This window comes from Eschscholzia californica, unplaced genomic scaffold, assembly GCF_041429995.1.
Source record: "Eschscholzia californica isolate CP2 unplaced genomic scaffold, dmEscCali1.0.p SCAF_1, whole genome shotgun sequence".
Taxonomy (NCBI): Eukaryota; Viridiplantae; Streptophyta; class Magnoliopsida; order Ranunculales; family Papaveraceae; genus Eschscholzia; species Eschscholzia californica.
In genome coordinates, this window is record NW_028238198.1 from 25,281,519 (window position 1) to 25,298,828 (window position 17,310).

At 36.6% G+C, this 17,310-nt stretch overlaps 2 long non-coding RNA genes across 3 annotated transcripts in view; one reads left to right on the forward strand and one right to left on the reverse strand.

Annotated features, from left to right (window-relative positions):
* LOC147565441 (uncharacterized) overlaps positions 1-17,310 on the reverse strand; it is an 85,907-nt gene that overhangs the window by 35,543 nt on the left and 33,054 nt on the right. The window lies entirely within an intron of this gene.
* On the forward strand, positions 12,660-16,320 carry LOC147565443 (uncharacterized). Of its 2 annotated transcripts, XR_015237264.1 has the most exons (5): positions 12,660-12,994; positions 13,346-13,380; positions 14,532-14,598; positions 15,252-15,807; positions 16,031-16,320. It is a non-coding gene; the product is annotated as an uncharacterized LOC147565443 (long non-coding RNA). The 2 variants fall into 2 exon arrangements; XR_015237263.1 differs by having other exon boundaries at positions 15,252-16,320.

A 17,310-nucleotide genomic window follows, 5' to 3' on the forward strand; every position in this document is an offset into this window, starting at 1 on the left:
ATATTATGAAGTATTTATAAATCCTATTGTGACTCCTGAAGAGTTTATCAAAGTTTGACAGTAGAGTATTCAAAAAGATTATTCGAGTAAAGAAAATCTTGAAAATGAACATATTCTGAAATACTAAACGGCTATAAGCTTCAAAGCAACTCATATTGTCTTAACTTATCATATGTCATGGAAATTCAGGTCCTGAAGTACCTAATATAGCTCAGACAATACATTACGTGTGTTGTAATGTGGTTTTAGAAAACAACCATCATTCATATATAAAATGTCAATCGCGTTGTACTCTTTTTCCTTCGTCAAGGTTTTGTCCCATTGAGTTTTCCTTGTCAAGGTTTTAATGAGGCAACTATGCGTATTGAAAATTGTTATAACTTGTTTAAAAGTTGTAGTCTTTTTTCCTTCGTTCAGGTTTTGTCCCGTTGGATTTTCCTGACAAGGTTTTGGCGAGACAACTAGTCATCGAATGATCAATTTAATGTGTGTGAGGTGGATTGTGCATGAAATTTATAATGCACATTGAAATGTGATTAGTACATTGATTTCACAAAATATTATAATTATCTTATCGATGTATATGACAAATATGAATCACTAGAAAGTGAGTTCAACTGAAATCCTAGAAGGATTTAACAAGCTTCAATCGAAAGTATGCATAAACTTTAAAGCATTATATGAATGCAACTTGAAATGTCAAATGTTACTTATTATATTTATTTTATATACAAAAAGGAAGCTGACCATAACAAGTTGAACAATGTCCTCAACCTTCATGAGGGGAAGCAAGTTTATGAAGACACTGGATACTACATTTTCATATTGTACTCTTTTTCCTTCGTTAAGATTTTTTCCCACTGGGTTTTTCCTAACAAGGTTTTAATGAGGCAGATTATGTGTACATAAAAGATGTACATGAACAAAGAATTTGTACTCTTTTTCCTTCACTATGGTTTTGTCCCATTGGATTTTCCTAGTAAGGTTTTAATGAGACAATTTCTGATGTGGTGGACATCCAGGGGGGGTGTTATAAATATTAGATTTATGGTGGATGACCACCACCAATTGTAACTCCCACCACCATAGGTTTTCCACCATTACTTTGTATCCAAGCTCCATTATTGTGTGCCTATTGGATGTGTAATTCATCTAGCTAAATGCCTATATAAAGAGGTTACTTGCTAATGAAGAAGGTGTACCAAACTAATGTATCTAAGTATCAATTTACCAATGTAGAGAATTCTCTCTACAAACATAAGAATACAAATCAAGTTCTTCTTGTCTACAATCTCTTGGTTAATATATTTCCATTATCTTTCTATTTCCCTACTTCTTTTATTTTTCACAACATATATATACATATAGAGAAAAGTGTTCGAGAACAAAGACAATATAGGGTCCTAGGACGTACGTGAATACTATTAGAAAGATCAAAATCATGTGGTACGTGGACGATCAAGATTCAATGCCTTGGAGAATCAAATCCCAACTCTTACACATTAGGGCAACCTTATCTCATATTTTGGACGTGAAGTTACAATACTGCCCTTGGCATCAAACCTCTCTAGCCCACAGTTTAGGGTCCGTTTGATAATTGATACGTGTGAAAATGTGAGTAAGAAAGTCGTTTTCTCAGGAACATCAGTTTTCCGTTGTTTGGTTGGCCACTTTGGATAAGACAATCGATTTCCTAAGGAAAAAAAAGTGTGAAAGTGGTCTAATTTTTTTTCCACCTTTTAGATGGGAAAGTTGATTTCTCACTCTCTCCTCCTCCTATAACTCTCTCCTCCTGTAACTTTTTCTCTCTATTTCTCTCCTACCGTAACTCTCTCTGCTCATCTCTGTCCAATTAATAAATAAAACGAATTAATAAATAAGCTGAAATTCTAAAGGCACCCCTTAAATTCTAAAAGCACCCCTTAAATGCCTAACATTTATATATTGGTTAAGGACCCAATTAATAAATAAAGTCTAATTAATAAACATTTATCTGAAGGCACCCTCCCTAAATTCTAAAGGCACCCCCTTAAATTCTAATGGCGCCCCTTAATTGCTTAACATTTATACATTGGTTAAAGGCCCAATTAGTAAATAAAACATAATTAATAAACATTTGTCTAAGGACAACATAAGGGTGAAAATGTAAAAATATCACATTTTTTACCCTTTTATATTAGTAAAAATATCTTTAGACAACATAAGGGTGAAATGTAATTTGGACAGCATAAAGGTGAAAATGTAATTTTAGTAACATAAGGGTAAAAATGTCATTTTGACTACATGAAAAGTAGATAAAAGTTCTTAATTGAATAATATATTCGTAGAAGTTAGTTGTCAACCAAATAACAGAGTTTGTAATTTCACGGAATAATAAATGACAACCAAACGAAAGAACTCTTATTTCCACGAAATAAATTTCATTGAAGACTTTCCATTGAAACATTTTATTTCCATGAAATAATTTCCCTGATATCAAACACAACCTCGGAGGAAAAGGATTGGAAGTACCAGTACCAGTTGAACACATGGAATAATTTGGCCTGGAACGAGAGTAGGTTTCCGTTCGTACTCTACCAAGTTACCTTCATCTTCCTGTTCTGGGTAACTTATATTTTCTACAACAAGCAATTCTTCTTTCAGACCAATACTATTCTATGCTATACTTGAGTCCTCACTTGTGCTAATCGTTGTTTTCTTGTCTGAATCATCCATGACTACCCCTATGTTCAGATTAGCCACTAGGGGCGTGTGGTGGGGTGTGCGGGTTGTGCACCCGCACAGGGTCCCCCACCACAAAGGGCCTATTTTTTAGAGGGTTATTGGTTTCTGCTTTCGTTCTAATTAAGGACTAGTTGATAAACACACAATCCTTCGTCAACAAAGGTGCACAGTAAATTCGTGAATTTAACTCATGTGGGCATGGGCTGGAAACCCATAGAAAGCCATTTCCTACTCTCGTTTTCTATAAAGGCCAGGAAATATTTTAAATGTCCATTCCACTTAATATTATTTGTACAATTCAATCAGAATTTTAATAGTCAAATAATTTCTATAAAGGCCAACTCTCCATACGTGCTAGGAAATGTTTTAAATGTCCATTCTTCTTAATATTATTAGTAAAATTCAACTATAATTTTAATAGTCAGATAATTTCTTGTAGTATTTGCGTAATATAAAATACACTAGTCACTTTACCCTCTTTGATTCTCATAATTTTCGTACAAATCCGTATCTTGCAATCTTGTTTATTTTTTTTCTCTCTCACTCTATATACAATTTTTCTCATTCGCCTCTCTCTATTGAGACAACTTTATTAGAAAAAATAATTTTTTTTGTTGAAATTATTAAAAAAAATGTTATACCAATCATATAAAGTTGTTATTCATTGAGATTAGATTCTTCCAGGGGAGGAGCTATAGGTGGGCTAAGTCGGGATGCAGCCCGGGTCTTCCCACCTGTAACTTCTACCTTGCGTTGAGTTTTTTTACTGTGCTGCTCGGGTCTTCTCACCTGAATTATACTTATGCGTTGAGATTTTTTACCGAAGTCTTCAGTAGCCCAGTTTGTAAGACAAGAGGTTTATATCCATGAGGTCGTGTGTTCAAGTCCCCTTCCCATAATTATTTATTTTTTCTAACTAGTTTAACATCCACAACTATTAACATCAACAACTATAACATAAATAAAGTTCTTCACTATTTTATGGTTTAATTCTTGTGTATATTTCTCCTCTCATACTAAAATATTTAAGAAAAAATTCTTTTCGGTACAAAGATTCCTATTAGTATTAAACCCAATAATGTCTATTTTGTATAAAAGATAGATATGGATCCAATGATAGAATGATTATGTGCATGGTTTAGCCAAAATTCTAAATTTTTTCAAATATAAATGTGAACTAGCACTATGATTATGATCATTTATGTAATTCGTTTTTTACAAAACATTTTTCAGATATGAATATTTAAGCTATTAAATTTAATCGGGTGCGTATAGAAATTGAAAATTTTCGTGAACCCTCAATATAAGTTTAGCCCGCCCATACTCAAATTCCTGGCTCCGCCTCGGGATTCTTCATTGTAAATTTTGTTTACCTCGCATTTATGTAAAGACCCCGATTAAGTTTCGCCCTGGACCCAAAAATTGTCAGTCATGACCTTGTTAGCCACTGGCTCCTTAAATGAGTTATAACTACTAATCAACTCGTCTGCTGTCCTTGATTTTTCAATTGCCTCCACTGTAGTGGAACTTTGCTGACAACATATGTCCATCTGACTGTGAGTGTTTAGGTAAGAGAGAAGGGAGTGTGTGTGACTTGAAGATTACCTGAATGACCCAAAATTCGTTATTAGTGGTTAGGATTTGAGTACCAATTAAAGGATTTAATCAACAAAAAAAAGTTTAAAGTATTTAGGTGTTGTTTGTTTTTTCATTTGTGTCTGAATCTGAAATTTCTGAATCTGAATTTGCTGAACTGAAATAACTGAATCTGAATATGCATGAATCTGAATACGAGTCAGATGTTTGTTTTTCAAATCTGAATTGTTAGGTCTGAATAGGTTTTTGACTTTTATATCCCTTACAAATAAAAAAATTCTATGTTTGTCCCGAAGTCTTGGTAAAATGAGGAGTATAAAAAGCCCTAAAATTTTAGGGTTTTTTTTCTGTGTTTTGATTTTGAGAGAGAGAGAGTAGATCTCCGTCTCCTACTTCTCTCCCTCACAGTCGTCGGATTTCTCTCTCTCTCTCTCTCATTGAAGACCCTCACCAGATCTCTTCTTATGGAACCAAATACTCACGCCGATTTCTCTCTCTCTATCTAACCGAAGGCCGTCACCGATCTCTTTCTACCTAACGAAATACCTGCTCTTTGGTGGTGGTCGTGGGTGTTTGTGGTGGTCGATGGTGGCGGTCCGGTAGGATTATGGAAACTAGGGTGGTTTGCTGATAATTCCTACTGCAAATAAGTAAATGTTATGGCGGATGGATTATGGAAACTAGGGTTTTCTTCATAGTCCATCTTATTATACCCACCACCCCCTTTCTTATCTTGTCATGTTGAACTGTATATATATGTAAACTTCATCTGATAGCAATTCTATATTGATTGTTCATTTGTTTTTTCATTGATAGAACAACTTTTTGTTTGATGGATACAGTCTTTTAACCTAAAGTTTTGCATGGGTTTTTATGTTTTAGGTTATTACTCTGGTTATGATTATGGTGGTAGTGGTGTGTGGTGTGGTGGTTTTGATTTTGGTGGTGGTGGTTTTATCCGGTGGTGGTGGTTGTTTTAGCCGGTGATGGTGCTGGTGAAATTCTTGAAAGTGGGATGAATTTTTTTAAATCACAGGGTTAAAAATGTCATTAAATATAATTCAGACATTAGGCTTACCTTTCAGACTTGTTTTAAAGTCTGAAAATAATGGGCTTTTATTCAGCCTATTCAGACCTCTAACTGATTCAGAAAAAAATTCAGATTGTACTAAATAAAAAAAACAAACATCTGAAATCTGAATTGGTCGCCAATTCAGATTTTAGATCTGAAAAAATGAAAAAACAAACGGCACCTTAGTCGATCATGTCAATAATCATCTATTAAGATATTGACACGTCGGCTTGTGTGACTTTTGCTCGATCTCTGCGTTGCAATGGCGTTTTTTAGCAACTGCCTGCCTATTTTAGCGGCAACAAATTTTTTATAAGGTGCCTCTAAAAGCAACCCATCCGTTTGCTCTTAGGGAAGTTATATAGGCAATCAAACATGTTAAAGGCAATGAGCTGTTCACGTGAGACTTGGTCAAATTAAGTTGACCGAGCATGGTTTGATGCAGTGCCCAAAACTGAGAGGCAACACTTTAATGAGATTTTGGGCATTGTCAAACTTAACTGAGCTAATCTCTCTCTCTCAAATCTCTCACAGTAGCTAATCTCTCTCTCTTTCCAATTTCTCTCTCTCTCTCTAAGTAATATCCCTTTTTCATGATTCACAGTTGCAGTAGCTGTGAAAACCCTTTTTGAATCAGGTCCAATTGTACCCAAACTTTCTTTTTCACTGGAAGATCCTCTCTAAGAGTACAATTCCTCACCCCACCATCAACTCCCCGATTACCCACTTCAACATTTTCAAATTCTCGACTGAAAATTTCTCTAGATAGTTTTGGAAGTGGACGAAGTTCAGGGGAATCAAGTTTCTGATAGGACGACGAGTTAGCATCGGAGCTGCCATTGTTTCTGGAAATAACACTATCGCAGATCCCATGTGAATTTACTAGCGTACCCAGATAGAGAAATTCAGAGTTGTTATTGGAAACACCAGGTGGGAGAGTCTGGGTACTTTCCTAATGATAGAAACTAGAGAGAGAAGAATCATTTCATTAATCTCTTAATCAAGATGATTCAATTATTACAATCTAAACGAGCTTATATAGCTATCTAGAGAGTTCTGGCAGAGAGAGAGAAGACAAGTTAGTTACAACTGAATAACTAACAAAGTTAGTTATGAATCTGTTTAAGAGTTTGTCACTCATTCTTGCTATAGGCACCACCAGTACTTAGCTCGTTCTATTTGTATGTTTACACCATTGTAACACCATCTTCCACCTTCATCATTTGGCTTTAATACACTTGAGTTACACCTTTAGTGTATTCACAGTCATGCCCCCTCAAGATGATGGGTCGGGCATAACCATCAACTTGTTCCTTAGAGAGAGAAATAAATCTCTCCTGTAGCTTCTCTTAGTATGAACTTGAATTGGATCGACTTCTCAACTCAACAACAACTCTTCAAGACTTCTCAATAGGTATATCCTATTCAAAACTTGAATTGGTCGGCTTATATCTATATAACAAAACAGGGTTGCTTAGTGATGACTGGGACAAAATAAATGCTCCCTTTCGCTGACTAGGATTGCACATGTGTGAAAAGGTTTACACCTTTGAATAATAAAGCACACTCGAATGTAACGAGTGGAGATGAAGAAGGTGATGCTCTCGGTTGATGACCGAGAGAGACTATGTCTCGGTTATAACCGAGAGATATGTGAGAACTCTTGGTGATACCCGAGAGTAGTGAAGCTCGGTTGATGACCGAGTGAAGAAGACAATGTCTCGGTTTGATGATAGCCGAGAGACCGAGAGAGAGTGATGATGATCTTGAATAGATAATCGAGTTGATGAAGAGAACTTCGTGTAAGACCCGAGAAGGAGAATGGTTGATGGTGATGAGAGATAATAGTTTAGGTAAATACCTTGGTTATATTATTCACTTACAACTTGTACATTACATATGATATGAACCTCTTTATATAGGTTTACATGAGAAGAGTTTAAGGTTATCAAAACTTATCTAAAACTAATCCTAAACTAATCTAAATTACAATCCTAATACCTAAGGAATCCTAGTTGTAGTAGGATTCCTATTTGGACCAAGTCCACTCGGTTTGGCCGAGTGGAGTGGACCTTCCAACACTCCCCCTCAAGTTAGAGCGGGAATGGAAGTAACGCCTAACTTGCCAATAATGTTCTTGAACGGTTCTGCCCCAAGTGGCTTTGTGAAGATATCCGCTAACTGATTTTCTGTACTGGTGAAGCGTGTGGCAATGACGTTGTCTTTAATCTTTTCACGAACGATGTGGCAATCTATCTCAATGTGTTTTGTACGTTCGTGGAAGACGGGGTTATCAGCAATGTGGAGAGCGGCCCGGTTGTCACAGTAAACTGTCATCGGGTCAGAGTGATTGATTCCAAAATCAAGTAGTAAATACTTGAGCCATTGTAATTCGCATGTGAGGATGGCTAAAGCTCGATATTCTGCTTCTGCCGAAGATTTTGCAACTGTGGGTTGCTTCTTTGATTTCCAGGAGAGAGGGTTGGATCCCAACATTGTGAAATACCCAGTAGTAGATCTACGGGTTGAAGGACAGCCAGCCCAATCCGAATCACAGTATCCTGTAATATGGAGAGAGCTGTCTGCGGATAAGAAGACTCCTTTATCAAGAGTACCCTTCAAGTATCGTAGAACGCGATGAGCTGCGTCTAAGTGTACTTGGCTAGGTGTTTGCATGAACTGACTGAGGTTGTTTACGGCAAAGGTGATATCCGGCCGTGTAACCGTTAAGTAAAGTAATCTGCCTATGAGACGGCGGTAAACTGACGGGTCTGGTAAAGGTGTACCGTCAGTGGGACTGAGACGTAATTTTTGTTCCATGGGAAACTCAGAAGGACGTGCAGCGGTGAGGCCAGAATCTTTTAAAATATCAAGAGCATATTTCCTTTGACATAGAAATATGCCTTGTGATGAGCGAGATACTTCGATACCAAGGAAGTATTGTAGGCGGCCCAGATCCTTTAATGAAAAGGCTTTATTTAGAAATATTTTTAACTGGGAAATAGCATGATCATTATTTCCCGTGATAATTATGTCGTCTACGTAGACGAGGACATAGATTTGAGTGGAGTGAGATCTAAAAGTAAAGAGAGAATAGTCACTTTTAGACTGAGAAAAGCCACGTTCGATGAGAACGGAGGAAAATTTTGAAAACCATTGTCGAGAGGCCTGTTTGAGACCATAGAGAGATTTATGGAGACGACATACTTTAGACTCCCCCTGAGATGAAAAACCGGGGGGTAATTTCATGTAGACTTCTTCATGAAGGTCGCCTTGAAGAAAGGCGTTATTGACATCCAATTGATGGAGAGTCCACCCTTTAATGGCGGCAAGAGAGAGAAGGACACGAACAGTTACTAATTTAGCAACTGGAGCAAAAGTGTCATTATAGTCTAATCCCTCGATTTGGGTATAGCCTTTGGCTACTAGACGGGCTTTATATCGCTCTATCGATCCATCGGAATTGAATTTAATTTTATACACCCATTTGCAACCGATGGGCTTTTTGCGGGGTGGTAAAACAGTGATTGTCCAGGTTTTATTTTCTTCCAAGGCTGAAATTTCCTTGGCCATGGCCTCCTTCCAATGAGGGGACTTCATTGCTTGAGTGAAGGAGGTTGGTTCGGTAGATGATAAAACCGACGAGAGAAATTGTTGATGAGAGATTGAAAACGAGTTAATGGAAAAATAGTTTTCAAGCGGATATTTAACAATGTTAGTGTTTGAACACACATAGTCATCTAGATGACTAGGTGGGCGGTGGGACCGAACCGGTCGGCCGGAATCGGCAACGACGGAGTCGGATACTCGGACGTCGGATGGGGAAATCGGCAGTGAAGAATCACTGCTCGGTGGTGTTGATAAACTGTCTGCAGGCACAACAGTACCCGGGTCCTCATTAGGAATTCCTGGAGGCACCCCTGATGGGTTAGACGGTCCACTGTTAGGTGGACCTGAAGTCGGGTCAGCAGGGGTGTCTGAAGGCACCCCTGTCGCTGATTGCTGACTCCCGGGGACAGGAACAGCAGATTCATCAGTGAATCTGCTGCTGTCCGCCGGTGTAGTGGAATGATTTTTATCGTTTGTCGGAAAGGCAAACGTGTCGTCGTCGTCGATAGCGATGAAGGGTTCCGGACGCGAGAGAGAGGGTTGTTCCATCGGTGTGGATGACATCGGAAATCGGTTTTCAATAAACGTCACATCGCGTGAGGTAAAAATACGACGGGTGGAGATATCATAGATTCGATAACCCTTTTGTCCGTTCGGATAACCAAGGAAGATGCCGGCGGAAGAACGAGCATCCATCTTAGTTTTGACCAAAGGAATTCGAGCATAACAAAGACATCCAAATACACGTAAGTGTGAAAGATTTGGAGGAGAACCCATGAGGATTTCATGAGGTGATTTTCCATCAAGAATAGGTGTAGGTAATTTGTTAATGAGATAGACGGCGGTTAGAACGCATTCTCCCCAAAAAGAGAGAGGGAGATGAGCTTGAAGACGTAAAGAACGTGCAACTTCAAGAATGTGACGGTGTTTGCGCTCAACAACACCGTTTTGTTGAGGTGTGTAGGTACAACTACGTTGGTGGGAAATTCCCTTTTCAAGGAACCAACGTTGTAGAGAAGTATTCATAAACTCGGATCCGTTGTCCGTTCGAATTGTTTTAATATTACAATTGAATTGTGTGTGAACGTAATTAGAGAAATTCATAATTAACGTATTTGAGTCCGATTTGGAATTCATGAGAAATATCCAAGTACAACGTGAGAAGTCGTCAACAAGGGTTAGAAAATAGCGACACCCGGAGGTGGAGGGGACCGGAAAGGGACCCCATAAATCCATATGGACTATGTCAAATATACTTGAAGAAGTAGTAGTACTATTAGGAAAAGGTAAGCGACTTTGCTTAGAGAGTGGACATAATTCGCACGGTACTTTATTTGATAAAAAATTAAACTTCATACATGGAAGTCTAGAATTAAAATATTGAAAACGTGAAAAAGATGGGTGGCCAAGACGGCAATGCCATAAAACAAAAGACTCATGACTAGAATTATCTCTAACTAAATTCGAAACTGAAAGGATGGGACGCTCCGTGCGAAGGAAATAAAGGTCATCATGAAGACTACCAAGCCCAATCTCCGTCTTCGTTTTTCGGTCCTGAAAAAGACACAAATTATGGTCAAATAGGACGGTACAACGAAGGGATTTAGAAATCTGAGAGACAGATATGAGATTAAATTGAAAAGAAGGGATGTGAAGAACATCCTTTAAATAAAATCTATTCGTAAAATAGATGGTACCAATATGATCAACCTTGACTCGGGAGTCATCCGGTAATCGGACATATAAATCCGGTGGTGCAAGGGAATAAGAAGAGAATCTTGAAAGATTGGAACAAATATGTTTGGCGGCTCCTGAATCAATAACCCATGGAGGATGAGAGGAAGAAGAGTACTTACCTGTGAGATTGATGAGTGGATCCTTGGTGGTGCCGTTAGAGTGGTCGGTTGGTTGCCTATTGCGATCTAATAATGCTAAAATTCCTTGAAATTGCTCATGAGTAAAAGATGACGCTGCAGGCACCCCCGAACCATTATGGTTCATAGCCGAACCGTTAGCATCCATAACCGAGGCAGCCACGGGATCTTGGCGTGAACGGTTCCGTCCACGTTGACCGTAGTTGGGTGGATACCCATGTAGTTTGTAGCACGAGGAAACATCATGTCCATGAATTTTGCAATTTTCGCAAAAGGGTCGAGGACGTTTAGTACGTTGTCTATCGGAACCGTTGAATCGGTTATGTGAGTAATCGTTGGAACCAACCGCTAGGGCAGCAGTGTTAGAGTCAACATTCATGGGGGTAATGAGATTTTGTTGAACCTCTTCTTGCTTGATAAGTGAATGTATGCGAAGAATTGAAGGGAATGGTTCAATTAACAAGATTTGACTCCGAATTGATGAGAACCGGTCATTAAGACCTTGAAGAAATTCCATAGCTCTATCTTGGTTGGTTCTTTCAACCAAAGAGCGACCATGACCACATATGCAAGGCTCGGTGATTAGCAAGGAATTGAGTTCATCTTGAAGAGCCTTGAGATGTGTAAAATACGTTGAAACGTCTAAATTCTCTTGTTTGAGACAAGAAATAGCTCTCTTTAATTGAAAGATTTTAGGAGCATTGGTTTGATGAAATCTATCAAAGAGATTCTTCCATATATCGGATGCCGTCTCATCATATAAGATGGATGATCGAAGAGGTGGGTCTACCGAATTAATAAGCCAACTAGAAACGAGATCGTTACATCGTCCCCATTGTTCTAATTCATTAGGATCGGTGGGTTTAACGATGCTTCCATCTACGAAACCTAGTTTGCCCTTTGCCCTTAAAGCTTTTGACATTCCTCGAGACCATGAGGAGTAATTATCACCGGTTAGAAGTGGTGTAATAAGAATAGTAGTAGGGGAATCCGAATGGTGAACATCAAACGGCCCACTATTGAGAGTAGTATGAATTTGAGAAGTTTCCGAAGTTTCGGGAGTAGTCATGATTCAAGAGAAAAAAAAAAAAAAAAAAAAAAAATTGAAGGCTCTTATACCATGTGAAAAGGTTTACTCCTTTGAATAATAAAGCACACTCGAATGTAACGAGTGGAGATGAAGAAGGTGATGCTCTCGGTTGATGACCGAGAGAGACTATGTCTCGGTTATAACCGAGAGATATGTGAGAACTCTTGGTGATACCCGAGAGTAGTGAAGCTCGGTTGATGACCGAGTGAAGAAGACAATGTCTCGGTTTGATGATAGCCGAGAGACCGAGAGAGAGTGATGATGATCTTGAATAGATAATCGAGTTGATGAAGAGAACTTCGTGTAAGACCCGAGAAGGAGAATGGTTGATGGTGATGAGAGATAATAGTTTAGGTAAATACCTTGGTTATATTATTCACTTACAACTTGTACATTACATATGATATGAACCTCTTTATATAGGTTTACATGAGAAGAGTTTAAGGTTATCAAAACTTATCTAAAACTAATCCTAAACTAATCTAAATTACAATCCTAATACCTAAGGAATCCTAGTTGTAGTAGGATTCCTATTTGGACCAAGTCCACTCGGTTTGGCCGAGTGGAGTGGACCTTCCAACAACATGTGGTCCATTTGCTAACTAGATAGAATGTCTCCTTAGCAACATAAATTTGGCTCATATTCAAGTATTTTAATCAAAACTTTAATTTCATCCTTCTAAATAAATGATGTGTGGGAGGAGGTCTTTTCGGTTTCCCAATGTTAATTTCTTTTCTCTATCACCCTTTCAACTCCTTGAATTAATTTGGACCCTTAATGAGATCAACTTCCCCTTATCTCCAACTGAAACCCTTCGTCTCTGACCTGCGATTTATCTTCCATTCTTCATCCTTGTTGTTACACCCTTCTAATTCCTCACTTTGTTGTTCATTGAATCTCTTCTGCCACAACACTCAACATTGTTCATAATCACTTGAGGCCTTCTGGTTACCTGCTTCGGCAGAAAACCTGTTCATTTCATTCTCATCGACCATTTGGTTATGCAATTTGCTCGAAACTAAGCTCATGTTAGTTGCCCAATCTACTTTTTGCTAATTTTATTTATTTATGTTCTGGTTCTTTGTGTATGAAAAGCAATATTCTCTATAATCACATCTTTTTAACAATATAGGTTTTTATTGTTGTTTTCTGTTTCGAATCTTTTAGATCCGCAATCTATTGTGTAGTTCGGATCTATGGTTTGTACCAATTTCATCTTTTAGAGTTTTGTCTACATGGTTTGGTTTTATATACTGAAACAATGAAAGTGTGAATCCAGATTGGTAGATTATAGTAATTTATTTACTGCCTCTTCCCTCACTTAAATATGAAATGCTTATCCCTATTAATAGGAGTTTTGCTTTGTTTTGTATTTGAAGGAAGGGGTGAAGAAGATTGTTTCTCCATTGAATAGGTGAGCGTGTACATTCTACTGTTTTTGTTATCATACTACTTCCCTTGCTGTTATTCATAAGTTCCCGGAAGACTCATGAATTACATACTTGATGTTATTCATAAGTTCCCGGAAGACTCATGAATTACATATCTAGGAAAGCACTTCACATACTTTTTGTTTGATCAGACTAATGAGTTATTTTGCTTACTCTTTATTGTTATCACATCGTCCTAAAGTGCTTTATGAAGTGTTTTATTTAAGTCCTAAAGCGATGAAAAAATGTGCTATAGAGATCACTTAATATATTATTTGATTTGTATCAATGATGTTGTGCACTCATTAGTATCCGCCAAGCAATTTTTTTGCTTTTCGACACCATGCACTAACTCCGGAATTCGATCTTATTGTTCATTAGTAATAATTCCTTTAATTTTTTCTGCAATCACGTATTTCTGTGTAATTATTTTTGCGTATCTCTCCTTCCTTTTACTAATAACAACCTAAATGATGAAGACTTAATGGTAATCCCTCTTACTTTAGCATCGTTATATGAGTTGATATTATGTAACTTCTTGTGTTCACTAATGCACTCAATTTCATTCTTTATCATTTGATGATCAAATGATACACATCCAGATGAGTCTGCTTTCTTGCATTGTACATATTTTGTTTAGGAACAATCTTTTTTTCTTATTCGCAAATACAACCGTTTCTGCGGTGCACGAGATTTTGATCCTTTTAACTAAGAGCTCGCTTTGGTTAATAGGTTGGTCCCCTTGATCTTTTTTTCATTAGATTTTCCAGTTTTAGTTCCTCGAATGATTTCTTAAAGAGAATATATATGAAACTTTTTCAGTGCGTATTACGTTATTTTTGTAAATAGAATATGAACAAAAAGTGATACTATTCAATCCAATTATCAAGCCCGTCTGATGGGAAAGAGAAGTCGAAGATATGTATTCATGCCCCAGCTCATCGATTTTTGAACTCTCAGCTATGTTTCTAATAAATTCATTTCCTTTCTTGCTTCAAATTTTTCATTCTTTTACCATTCGTACTCTTGTTCAGGGAAAAACATCTTTAATGGTGGAAGATGAAGAAACCCTACTATGTTTTCCTCATTTATTTTTGTATCCTAAGTTTCTAACTTGATTTATGTTTGTTTTCAGAATTTTGGAATTAACCGATCACTTCGAAAGTGGTCCAGGCTGCGAGCAGACAGATATGTGAAATCAGGTTTTGGTAGATTATCATTACATTTTCCTTTCAATTACCCATCAGTTTAACATTCGTAAATTAATTTGATGTGTTGTTTCAGACTTTCAGCAACCTACCACAATTGATTTTACACTAGACTGAAATCAATCAACTTCAAAAACAAAGACACAAAGAACAATTGTCTTAGTCTTGTGATTGAATAAAAGATTCATTTCTAATTATTTATACATATTAAAATTTGAATATGTGTGGTGTTCTTAAGTAAGATGGAGATGAGTTCGGAAACTTTGGAAATTCTCGATTGTAATTCCTTTTTGAGTTCCTAGGAAATCTATTAGAAAAACTGGACCTAAGATATATATGGTTCTTTTCTATGATGACATTTCACACTACACTTAGAAACTCTTCAAGGTACATACTTTTCACTTTCACATGAAAAATGAAGGTTTCGTTTCAAATTTTGTTCTTCTACACTCCAATTGAATTCAATTAGTGGAAATAGTTCTCTTTGGTAACTTTATATGAAACTAAAGATATTTAACATGACAAAGTATAACAAAGGTAATTGCTTCCTCTACTGTTGTACCTTATATTTTTAACTTTATTTGTGATTTTACAGTTCTGGGCACTTGGTGATTATTACTACTCTAATAGTGTATTGTTGTATGCAGTTCTGTTTCGCAACAAATCTAGGGTTTCGTGAATAAGTTTATCTCGGTCAAAAAGGCTCATCTAAAGATGCAAAATTCCTATTATTCAGAGGACAATAGTCATGTGTCAGTACATTTCAGTACTCAACTCTCTTAAACAAGTAACTGGTTTCTCCATTTCCCGTTTTGAATTTTCATGAAAGCACAAACTTAGTTTAGTCATAAAAAACTTTCTCTCCTTTTACAATGTATTCTTCCCTCATCTGTGAGCCTTCTTGGTTCAAATAAAAGTATAATCTTTCTCTCATTTTAGGTGTAAAACTATTGAGATTATTGGAGACGAGTTTTCTCGATTTCCGAAGAGGTTATAAAATAACAATAGTTGTGTGATAATTGAAATCCTTTTGCCAGAAATTTTTCTCTCGGAAGCCAATATACCTGACATTATATATGTGGAGTCTGCAGAACAATTTACGTGATCTCTGCTAGCTTCGAGAGATATTTAGTTATGCCTAAATAGTTGATGAATGGTTTCAAATGTCTTATGAATGTGACCGGTAAAAGGTTGTTCAGCAAGGTACATCACATTGTAAAGTTGTCATTTTTTGCTTCTCTTGAATTCTTGGCTTGAGTTTCACTCACGAACCTTTTCATGTCTAGACACTATAGGTCCTCCGCCCGTTTGTACTCCTAAGGTAAAAATCTGATGTACAGAAACGGTTGCCTTGAAAGAAGGGTACAATACTTAAAGTAGGCATGTGTATATTGGTCTTGATGCAGTTCATCATGCTTTGTTGTAGGAGGATCTAGAAGTTGTTAATGCTGCTAGAGAGCGTAAGCATCTACTGGACATAACAATGCAAGTCTAAAAGTGATGCAATCATCCATTCCCATTTTGAGGACCTGAACCTGATTCTCTTACACTATTAAGGATCATCTTATTACGAGTAGAAAAATTTCATCTGCAAGTTATTGTTCTTTGAAGCATATGTTTTATTTTTGTTTTTTTACACCTCTTGGTTGATACATGATGAATTAGTTTTTTCGTAATGTTGTATATTGATAAATGATTCTTTTAGGTAAGCTGGTTCAAAAGCTGAAGGACCAAACTACAAGCTTACGGTATTTTCTCAAAATAATTTAGGTCCACTTTTTGTCTTAAATATCCTAAGAATTCCATTTTTGTTAAAAAAATTTGTTAAAGCGTGTTAATTTTTCCTTTTCATAATTTTTGTGAAGCTTGACAAATCAATAAAAGAGTTAAGGTCGAAACTGAGTCTTTTTACGTTCAAACACTGAGTCCTCATGTAAGCTTCAACTAAAAAACATATTTTAGAAATAAAAATAAGATCGAAGTATCAGGTGTACAAAAATCAATCATAAAGGTAAAGAAAATGAAAGACAACCTCATTCGAAAATTAAGGTGTAAAATTAATCCGAGGAGCAACTTGGGCAACTTTTTAAAGAGAATGGAAGAAACTTGCATTTCTCTTTAAATACAAAGGTAGTTTTATTTTGGCTAAAAACTATAATTTTTTCTTTTCTTGTAAGACCATAGTTTCACTATCTTGTTTTAGGTCAAGAAGCTTGATAAAAATTGAAATAACACTTACATTTGGAGTCTTCTAACACTATATTAAGAGGTTTTTGCGGTTTTTCCCATTGAAACCACTTCCAAAAAATGCATGCCGCTTGGGTTTAGACTAAATACTATTATAATAGAAGAATTGGTGGTGAATGGTGAAGTTCAATTTTTGTTCTAAGCATAATCTTCAATTTGACATTTTCTCGTCATTCAAGCATTGAGTTTCTCAGTCTTATATTTATCGAGGCAAATGTAACTAACATTGTAGAAAATTTGTTTAGTGATAATTGTGGTAAACCTGCATGATATTCTAATAAGATTGATGCTAATGTTTTTAGTTAATGGACTGATTATAAATTAAAAAAAAAGTCAAATTATTTCTATTTATAGTGGGTGCATTTGTTGTTTCGTGTTTTATCATTTCCATTTACTTAAAAATTGAATTTTTTTTACAACAACTAAGGTGGTTCAACATTTAACCATGCAAAGCACTAC